Consider the following 11,946-nt stretch of genomic DNA (forward strand, 5'->3'; position numbering starts at 1 on the left):
TTTAAATAATTTTATTATTATACTAATAATATTGTATTTTATGTATAATATCACACAGAGAAGATCAGTAGCCTAACTAGAACCATTGTTAGAAGGAGGTCCGACTTAGAACGTGGAAACCTACATTTCCTCTTGTAAAACTGCGGATGATTTTATTGTTTCTTAAGTAATTTACAAAGATAAGGTGTCCCGGGCCGGGCTTTGTAAATAAATAAATTCAGTAAATAATCAATAATAAATTAATTAATTAACTAGCGTAACCAAGAGGAGCCCAAGAAGCTTGAGCCCTCTGGATTTCTTCTTGGTTATGTTATTAAAAAAGAACAATAAAAAGTATTACACACAGAAACTTAATACTAGTCTTAGCAATGTCTAATTTGCTGTCATCTTCATTAGAGTATATATTATATTTTTATACAAAAGTAAACTATCTTAGCTATTATAATAAAGAACTTGTAGAATTTTAAATCAACAATAAGTATTTATATTTTATTGCAGTTACAGTCGTCCGAAGCAATAGCGGATTCATAAATCTTTAGAGGGGTGTAGGAAGAAAAGAATAGCTAGGTTAAGGCCAAAGTTTTAAACGCGAAAACTTGTACGTCGGACGTTCAGCGTCGCTTTTCTGTAAGCCTAGAAGTTTGACAATGGTTTTTGTAATGTTGAGCATGATTCAACTGACTGACCATCCAAACACCATTGTCAAACTTCTAGGCTTACAGAAATGCGGCGCTGAACGTCCGACGTACATGTTTTCACGTTTAAAACTTCAGCCACAACCTCGCTAATATATCTTATGAAAGTTTATACTACCCGAAGTTTCCCGCTTTGCTCAGGAAAAACGATATTGGAGATGTTTCCAATATTTTAAAATAACTCTTGTAATTATGCTTAAAAGTTTTTCTACATTCTTACGTGATTTGTAGAAAATTGTCAAAATTTCATTTTCTATTCCCTGATAAACTCTTCCTATGGTCAGAGTAACATAGAATTAATCCAGCCTTGGCTAGAGACTCGCCTTCTTAGACTCTTCATCTCACTGTTCATAAATAATATTTTTGTTTTGTATTTGTGTTTGTGTAATGCTTCTAAAGAAGTTAGATCGGGAACCTCAAAATGCTTAAAATAGTCCAGGGTCAGACGATTTATGATAAAGAAGAAAAAGACCAAATGGACGTAATTGGGTAAAACATTATGTAGTTTCTTTAATAATTGGGGAAGGGTGCAATTGTTACATCATGAAGTCACTTACTGTGTAAGCTTTCATATGTATCTTTGGACGATCTACATATCTTCGAAGAGCAGTAAACATTGTATTTATGAAAAGTACATCATAATACTTTACTCAGGCTTAAAAATGCATAAAACGCTAAATTAATTGTTTCTGTTTCTATGGCACTGTGGGGTTCGGGGGCCGTAAAGATTTATTACGTACTTTTTTTGGGTAGAGTCCTGCCACCAGGTGTGCTTTATCGGACACACTGCCGTTTGAAATGAAATGGGTGATTAAGGATCGAGGGTAAGAGTCACTCCGAAGTCCAGGAATGAGCCTCTCAGGAGGAAGAATGCAGAGTCAGATATAACCAATTTAAGGACATATATCAACATAAACGAAAGTTTAGAACAGAATTATAAAACCCGATATTGGAAATTTGCCTATTTTTATCTATACAACGAGGGGGTGCCTAACGGGGGTATTCGAACTTACGCGACTCACAACATACCAGGTAAATAAGATGTCTTCTCTTGTGACGTGGGCCTGACGGCCAAGACTGCGTAGGTTTCTGGTGTTCGCTGCACTTCGTCTTGTGCTTGCTCATTTTTGAGTCGTCCTCTCTTGAACCACTCTTGCTCTGGTGCTCGTCTGGTTTCATTCTTTGGATCTCTGTCTGTCTGATTGTGACTGCGACTCCAACTCGTTCTGCAACAACTCTTTCTGTGACAGCATCTGCAACTCAACTGCCTTTCTCTGGCTGGAGTTGTGTCCCCAACTGCTGACTATCTCACTATCTCTTTCTAACTCCCTTTCTCTGACTGGAGCGCTTCTTTTAAACCCTTCCAGTATGAGAAAGTTCATCATCAAGTAATGATTCATTGGCAGTGGCATCATTGTAGCTGAGGCAGTGTTTTCTTATTTGGTGATGGCGTCGAGCTTTTGTAGAGTCATCTCTGAGTTAGTGTTTTCTTATCTCTGAGTTGATATGACTCATCTTTGCTCTTAGTTATTGTTTATTGATTGCTTTGACTAAGTTCTTCATTTAATATGTAAACATTGCCTAAAACAAGGGGGATGCGATGTTCCCCATTTCTATATATATCTTTAATAATCTTTGATTATTTAATTGTTCCTTCCTCTTTTCTTTGGTATGTTGTGAGATTTCTGATAGTTGGATAATAAACCGTTTTATTCTAATTAATTTAAATTAATATTAAAATTTGGAAAGGGGGAGTCCCTAGATTGGTAAAATAGGTGAATTTCCTCCTACAACTTCGGTTGCTATTCAAGATACAATTAAGGTTCACGCAAATACATAATTAAAAAACTAATAAAGTAAATAAACAAAAATTATTACAAATAAATCTTTTTTAATTATGTATTCGCGTGAACCTTAATTGTATCTTGGATAACAACCGAAGTTGTAAGAGGAAATTCACCTATTTTACCAATCTAGTGACCTCCCTTATTCAAATTTTAATATCAACTTGAATAAACCGTTTTATTCTAATTAATTTAACTATCTGAAATCTCACAACATGACAAAGAAAAGAGGAAGAAGCAACCAAATAATCACAGATTATAAAAGATATATGTAGAAATGGAGAACATTGCATCCCCTTGTTTTCGGCAATGTTTACATAGAGAACTCAGTCAAAGCAATCAATAAACAAACAATGACTAAGAGCAAAGATGAGTCATGTCAACACAGAGATGACTCTATGAAAGCTCGACGTCATCACCAAATAAGAAAACACTGCCTCAGNAACTTACAATGCCACATTATAAAAAAAAGTAAAGATACTGTACTATTTTAAATTTTGATTGTGCATGTCTTAAATTTACAAATATATATATATTTGGACGGGGGAAGTAGTGGTCTTCACAGCACTTAGGCCCTACTTGTTCAGAAAGTGCTGCCTATTTACTACAAGCTAAAAAAAAGAAAAGGTGTGTTGTTTCAGGTGTTTGGATAGTGCTTTCACTACCGCCTGTAGATAAAATGACATAGAGCAGTTAAACTCAAAATGATACAGTATGTCTGTCGCTTTGCCCTTAAACGTGTTTATTCATCTCAGCATTATATCATCGTGTAGGCTGTTATTTTTCTCCAACAATTACAAAAGAAAGAAGAGCAGACCGAGCAGGTCTTTGCAATTAATAGAAAGGATTGCAGGATTAATAGGTAACACAACTTATGGACCATCTGCCAAGAAGAGAGCTCCCGGAAGGATTTTCTAGGGGGAACTGGCCCTCATTTACGTTTAGACACGTGAAGAAAACCGAAAAACTTCATCTGGTTAGCCCGTTACTAAAATACGAACCTGCGACCAACCACTAGTAATCAATGGTTTTTATCCACTCAGTCACTGGTACCCGCGGTCTTTCATACATTGTAATGACTTCAATTTCGGCCGAAGGAGACTCAGATTGAGTGTACAAAACACAAGAAATGAAATCATATAAAATATGCTGAACCTACTTCCTATGCCAAAACATTTGTTAATGATCTACGCAATAAGCAGAGAGTTTCGTCCATAAGTATACAGGAAAAGTGACAGACAAATTATTTATTATTTATTTTTTATCATGATTTCTTTAAACAAAAGCTGTGTAGAATGTACCATTCAATAGTGTGTTTTGGTTTATCTAGTCTATATAAAATAAACCGTTTCTGATTTCCGGCTTTCCCAACCTCAGTTTTAAGCTACTTCTCAACGAGAGCAATAACAAGCGAATAAATCTAGCTAGCTATATAAAATCATTATTTTGTTTGAAATAATGTGATCAGGAAACAATTAGTGATCATTTCCCAGCATAAGCAATTAATTACCTGATTGCGTTGAAATTATGTGTTGTGATTAGTCACAGCAACTACAGTGGTACCTCAGGATACGAACGCCCCAGCATACGAAATTTTCAGCTTACGACATGAAATTCAAACATATTTTTGCTCCACGATACGAACAAAAACTCATCATACGACATTACATTAGTTCGCAGCGCCATTTTTTATTAACTTTTGTTCGTTGGTCTCAGTCCGCGTGTTTGCTTCGTCGTGGAAGGATCTCGCTCGATAAAGTAAATCTTGAGGTATTATCAGAAAGTGACTGATTTTATTGAAAAGAAACATCCCAAAAAGGTTCACACTGGCCGTATTGCTGCTCGGAGTAATGACATTTACCTAAGTCATTTTAGAAACATTTTAATTAAAAAGTAGGCAAAGCCAAACTTCTTTGGATAGATATTTTATCAATATCCAGTGAAAGTGCTGACGGAAGTGAAGGACAGAAAGCAAAAAGCAGTGAATAAAAATTTTTAAAAAATATATCTATATAAAACAACGCTAATTATTTTTTTATCTTTTCTAAGTTATTTTTAAGTTATTGTTTTAAGTATTATTATGTTATGTAAGTTAAGTTTTAGTATCATTTCCCTTCTCCCTGTCTTCCGCTACCAGTTTACACCTCCACCGTCGTTTATCTCAAAGGTAAAGTGAAAATAAAACTACATTTTTTTTATTAATTATTATTCTATCATGGTTATTTATACATTTACAACTATAAAACGCATTTTTCAGTGTTTTCCTTACTATAGTTATTTTTTTAATCTACTACTTAGCTTTAATTTGAGTGTGTTTTTCGTTTTGGAACGAATTATTTGGTTTTACATGTAATCGTATGGGGAAAAATGATTCACCTTACGAACATTTTCATGATACGATTTAAGTTTCGGAACAGATTAATTTCGTATCCTGAGGTACCACTGTACTACTNAAACCAGTTTTTAGTTAGGATGCGTTTTAACTAGTTAAAACTAGTTTATACTGGATGTCTTTGTTAAAACCCGTTTTGTCTAGTTAAAACTAGAACTTACTGCTAGTCAAAAATGAACTTGAGTTAGAACTAGTTTTAACTAGACAAAACGGGTTTTAACAAAGACATTTAGTATAAACTAGTTTCAACTAGACAAAACGGGTTTTAACAAAGACATTCAGTATAAACTAGTTTCAACTAGTTAAAACGCGTTCTAACTAAAAACGGGTTTTGACTATAACATATATATGTATTATTATTATTATCGTCATTGTTTCATTTTAAAAATCAAGTTCCTTTGCACCTCTCGTACAAAAGTAAAAAAATTCATAAATCTTTCTATTTTAAAAATTAAATGAATCATTTGTTTATTTATACTGATCTATTAGTTTATATTTATTTAAATAATTTTTATTATTTAAGTAAATATAAATTATTTGTATAATGTAGATGAGTATTACACAAAATTACAATGAATAATAAAAACATCCTGTCTAACATATCACTAGTAAAAGGTAAATTTTTCCTTTTCTTAATATCTTAGCCATTTATACAAATACTGTATATTGTTTTGAGTCATTGTTTAAAATTTTTCTGTAATATTAATATATTATTTAATGCATTGGAAATGTGAGATTTTTTAATAATGATAGTCTTAACAATAGAGGACGTTAAAATCTTTTATCAGATTTAGAATATAAGGGGTGCTTCTAGTTACCCAGCTGCTAAGTAAGAAGGATCATCTCATTGGTGAACGCGAACGGAGATAAAAATGACTGTAAAAAAGTTTTAGTGTTAGTTCTTTATATTCGCTATTTTTATTTTATTATTTTACTTTTTACACCTTTTGCTCCGTGGCATTGACAGACCTTTTATCTATACCCATCGCGAATTGGATAGATCCACAATAGCACGGCCGAATGTGGGAAGGGAACCGACATATAAAACAGATCATCCATGAAAAATTTCTGGGGAGTTGCTAGCTCGGATTCGATCCCGGTTTCCTCAGAGAGGTAGGCTGGCACTATCCGGCTATTTTTTATATTTTTCATTCGAGATACATTAAATTGAAAATGTTATTGTGTTTCGTAAGATTCTCATTGTAACCTATCCATTTATTTATTTCGAAAAATGAAATTGTACAGATTAAATTTAAATAAAACTGTTCTTCGACTTAAGCATGCAATAGGATCATACTTATCTTTTTAGATAAGCATAAATCGTATTTATTCTACTGCAAATAGAAATTAAATAAAATTTAAAGAGGATTTTAATCAGTTAATTATTGCAAATATAAGAATATTTATTATTCAAATTATCACTACAAAATTTGTGGATATATTTTGCAAAAATATAGGCCTAAATACATAATTTCTTCAATTAATTCTATGTGACTTTTATATTGAAATTATTTAATGCATTCTTTAATAATTCAACGTAACTTATTCTATCCTTGCCTTTCTATTCATCAATAGCTTCTATCGATATAAAATAGTTCATTATTCAAATTATTTAATTAAAATAAAATATTTTATAACCGAAAAATTGATTAAAACGAAATATAATTTATGGTCAAGTATTCAATTAATTTAATTAATGTCATTTGATTATTCACTTTTTATATGAATATAAAACAAATCGAAATATATGCTTTATTTTTATCTATTTATCGAATGACATTATCTTTCTCTTATTATTATTATTATTATTATTACAGTTTTAAAATATTGCCTTATACAGTACAGCCTCGATTATCCGACTCAATTGGGGACTGGAGTTGGTCGGATAATTGAAAAGTCGGATAACCGAAAAGTATGAAAAAATCCATTATTAGTGTAGTATATTATTATATTCCATGTAATTAGTATATTAGTATATCGCTATTAACCTACTTCGCGTTGAATTTTCATTGATGTTAAGTCTAACAAAAATTTTTTAAAATAATAATCGTCACTATTGTACCGTTAAAAATTAGAAAATTAAGCCTCGTTTAAATACTGGCTCCCTTTCATGGTCGAATGAGTGTTGCCAGCTAAAACACGTAAAAATAATATTAAAGTAGCCAAGACATAGCCAAATATTGTAGCGCCACATCACTAGCGGACATTTGAAATTTGCCGACTAGGACGATCGGTTAACCGAGGTGTCGGTTAATCGGGGGTCGGATAATCGAGGCTCTACTGTATTTTAATGTTGTTAATCTGTTTTCTTCACTACAAAATTATCAAAGTTATGAATAACTTAACTTATACAGTATTTAAATTTTTTAATTATTGATTTAATGAGGTATTAATAATAAGAAAAGTGTTTTATATTAAAATATTAATTTAAACGTAACCAAGCATAAATAGCTTTATACGATAGATACTGAAGGAATGCTCTTACTTATAATAATTATATTTTCTGTAAAAAGTCACGATTATATTATTATAACCTTTACAAAAGAAAATAATTATTGAATCATTAATACTAAAAATAGGAATATTGTATTTATTCAGTTTCAGTTTTTATTTCGTAGCTTTCGTCAAATTCTTTCCATTATGATGATAACAACATCCTTATATTCAAAGAAAAACGAAACACTGTTTTGCATATCATTAAGCATTTCCGCTTAATTCTAAACTGAAAATTTCTACGATTTATATCGAATATTTCTTTATATTATCAGTTAGGAAATAACTTGTAATTTATTGACGCAGATATTACATTACAAGAATAAATTAGAGTTTAAATTTCGTTTTCAGTTCGGATTTCTGTTATGATCCCTGTTTGATTTCTATTTTCAGAGGGAGGGGAAAACAGAAACTGAGAACTTGTCCGAGTCGCGTGATTTTTATGTATACGTAGGACTTTATTTGAATAACAATAGTCAATTACTTGCTCAAAGATTTGATTAGGCGTCTAAACCAAGGGTCGCCAAACTTTTTTGATCATCGATCCCCTACAAGTTTTCGAAATCTCACATCGACCCCCACCATAAAGTTTATGTAACAAGCAAAACAAAATACTTACTATTTTAAAACATTTCTTTTAATTTTGCAATTTTTTTCATTTATTATATATTTGTTAATAATAATTTTTGTAACTGACAATCAGTGAGACGGATAAGCTTTATCCTTAGCTCTCCCTTATCCTTAGCTTAAGCTTGATAATCGACCCCCAATAATGTTATATCGACCACTTTGGAGACCCCTGGCTAAACCGAAGTGGCGAACCTATGGCACACGTACCAAAGTGGCTCGTCGGGATAAATAATCAAACACGTTACTTATAAGATTTCGGTTTATCACCTGTATTTTTCAATCATTATTTCGATTTATCACCTGACCATTCTCTTTCAATTATTTTCTATATATTTATTCTAATTAAAGCATATATTCGTTTTATTTCTTAAAATATCGTTATTCGAAGTCTAAAACTTCGACATGCGTAAACATTTTTAAAGATAAGTATGCTTACTTATGGCACACGGATTTAGAAAGGTTCGACACACATGATCTAGACCAGTGTTTCTCAACGGAGGCGATATCGCCCCCATGTGGGCGTTTTTCCGTGTTGAGGGGGCGTTTAGTAACAATTTATATTTTGGGGTAAAAAACAATTTTCTGGGCGATATAGTAAAACATTATATTAAGAATAATTAGATATTTTATTTCTTATATCTAAATATATAAAATTGCTTGTCCTGACTGAATGACTCACTCACTCACTGATTCATCATCGCCCAGAGCAGACAGTTAACCTAAACAGATGAAATCTGGTAGACATTTAGGGTACGTCATGGAAACGAACACTAAAAGGGATTTTTCGAAATTCCTCCGGGGGGAGAGGGAGAGAATTAAGGCTTAACCGGAACAACGGCTTCTACTGTACTATTTTAGATGCGATTTTTTGTTTTTATCTGCGTTTTAGTAGGGTATGCCATGGCAATGCACACTAAGAAGGGATTTTTCGAAATTCCCCCGCGGGCGGGAGAGGGAGAGGATTTAGTCTTCATCGAGTACTTAGGTGTATTAAATTAATAACATTTCAGACATTGTTATAAATATTTTTATCTATTTCGATTTTAAAAATGTTCGAACCGTTTTAAATTCGAATTTGTTATTGCATATTGGTTCGATTATAGAACGATTGTAAACGTTCCAGAAAACTGATCAAATTGAAAATAGTTCGTTTGTTTCTCGGCAATTCTCATCATTCTCAGTTATATAACAATTACTATGGTTGTTGAAATACTGAATATAAATGGGGTTTGCTTGCAAAATCCGCGCGGGCAAAGCCGCGAGTAACAGCTAGTCGCACAATAATTAAACAAATAACATTATACTAGTCACTAGTCTATTCAATGTAGTACGAATTTGGCGTTAGCCTTGTTCCTCGGCATCGAAATTTTGTAGTGAAGGGGGCGATATTACGTAACGGTTTTATTGAAGGGGGCGACGATTCGTTAGCGGTTGAGAAACACTGATCTAGACCGTGATTTTCTCCAGACCTTTATAAAGTCTGTCTTTTTTATTTATAAATCCTTACTGTTATTTTAATAAAAATGTGGTTAGGATATTAAAAACTATTTAATTCGTTTTTGTTGTAAAAATCACAACATTTCATCTTCCTGAGAAAATCGCTTCGACATATTACAAAGAAAAATTTTAGAAACTAGTTGAGTAACTTTCCAGCAAAAACGATTTAAACTTGTGTGTGGCGGCATCTGTTATGATATTTCATTAAAAAACATTTTATATCATTAATTATTACAAAATGGCAAAAATATTTATAAAAAGATTGTAAATTCCAATAAAGAATAAAATTTTCGTTAAATCTAGTCTCGAGAAACTACATATGACCTTTTCTCTCCCCATCTCCTCGACCTTGACTACCAATATATAATAGCATCAACTCCCCTAATACACAAATCTCCCTGCAATATTTCAGAAATTTTCGACAAAAGGCACAGGAATTAAGCTTCGAACAGTATAAATAAAATCGTGCCCCTCCCATACACAAACAACAAAACATCACACAGAGGGAAAACCTGCCAAATTTTTTTTGCATTTCTGAACGTCAAAGTCAAAAATGTACAAAAATGTTTCCAAGATTCTTACATTTGTAAGAATCTTGGAAACATTTTTGTAAATCATACACTATAAATTTAATTAAAGATTTTAGAATTAATGAAATTCAGACATATTTTAAAGATCTTATTATATATTTATATCTAAATTTATTTAAGACTAAATATAAATTATAAAATTAAAAATCATTAAGCATTTTGCGATAATAATAAATACGCATATACGAAAGGTACTGTAGAATACATTGAAATTAAATATTTTATTTTAAACGTTCAGAAAAAATTGCTGTCCCATATTTTCTGCCAAGGCAAGGGCCTTGTCGACCTAGGCCATAATTTGCCATTATATTTAATGTATTAATAATTTTAAATAGTAAGATAGAAGAAATAATAACTAAACAAAAGCATTTTTAATCATTTTTTTTCTTTTATAAAAGTGATAAATGTACTTTTATCGTAAAGGAAGTTCAATTTTCCTTTCTAAGAATTTTTCTGCTTCTATCAGGAATTCTATTTTTACAATATCCTATTTTACTTTTATATTTCTATTACTGTATTTTAAATATTCTTCTTTCGTTATGACTACATCTTATTTTTAATTTTAACCAATACATTTTTATATAGGTATGGTTAAAGAAGGGTTATAGTTCTTTATATCCCTTTTTATGGGTAATTTCCCATTATTATTTACATATTTTTATAGCTGATTTCCAACACTGACGCGGGCTTTCCAACTTAGATCCTTGGTACTATTTATTTCATGAAAGGCATCAGAGATAAAATATTTCAATGTGTTTATGTTAAGAGATGTATGGGATAATACTTCGTCCTTTACATATATACTCACAGGAAGAAGTCTATAAGGATCAATGCTTGTACATTTACAGCTAACTTTTCTGAATTTATTTAATTTTTTTAAACTAAATAAGATTAAAGAAATACGGGTGACCAAAAGTCAGTTAACCACATGTTCCTTGCACACTTGTAAATATAAATGGTAAACCCGCGTTTCTTTATGCAGCGCTCGAGAAGCGCTTTACAGCGAACACACTGAAACTGGTTTCTAATTGGCCAAAACTGCTTGTGACGTCATTTCGCTACACACTCGCTGCATAAAGAAACGCGGGAAAACTGAGTTTAGGGCATATTTTTCTTTTACAAAACTGGTAGAAATGTAATAAAAATACGATTAAATACTTGAATAAGAACGTAATTTAGTCTTTACAATTGTTAAGTAACTTTTGGTCAACCTGTAATATTGAAACAAATTATTTAAAGAAGAGAAATCATAAAATATTTCGGATATTTATTCACTTTACACATAATAAGTTATTATATTAATTTAACATAATCATTTTTTAAATTACAGAAATAATAGTAAAATTTTTAAATTAATAAAAGTTTGTTCATAATCATTTTTAATCCTAAGAATTAAAAAAATTATTGCATAATTTCGAAGCGTGCTAGGTGAGTCAATTTAAATAATATTTTATTAAATTTTTACAAAATATATTTTTAAAGTAAAGAAAAATTATCTCAATATATAACCGCAGAAACACCTTAATTTTCTAGGAATTATCACATCCACATTAACTTCTGGGATAGTGTCCGGTTGTTGGAGTGTTGGCGAATGATGTGAAGAAGAACGAAAGTAATAATAGCAAGGACTGCGTATAACCAAAGTATTGTTAACAAAGGAATACAGGTGAAAATGATTTTAATGTAAAAGTAGTTAAAAACAGTTGAAATGTTGAAAAATTGAAAGTTATTGCGCAGTTACCAGTAGAGTAAGATCCCGCTTAACGCGGGGGATACGTTCCTAGACGACAAAGCGCTAAACGAAA

Source organism: Centruroides sculpturatus, unplaced genomic scaffold (genome assembly GCF_000671375.1).
Source record: "Centruroides sculpturatus isolate CEXI.00-Female unplaced genomic scaffold, Cexi_2.0 scaffold443, whole genome shotgun sequence".
In the NCBI taxonomy this organism is placed as follows: domain Eukaryota; kingdom Metazoa; phylum Arthropoda; class Arachnida; order Scorpiones; family Buthidae; genus Centruroides; species Centruroides sculpturatus.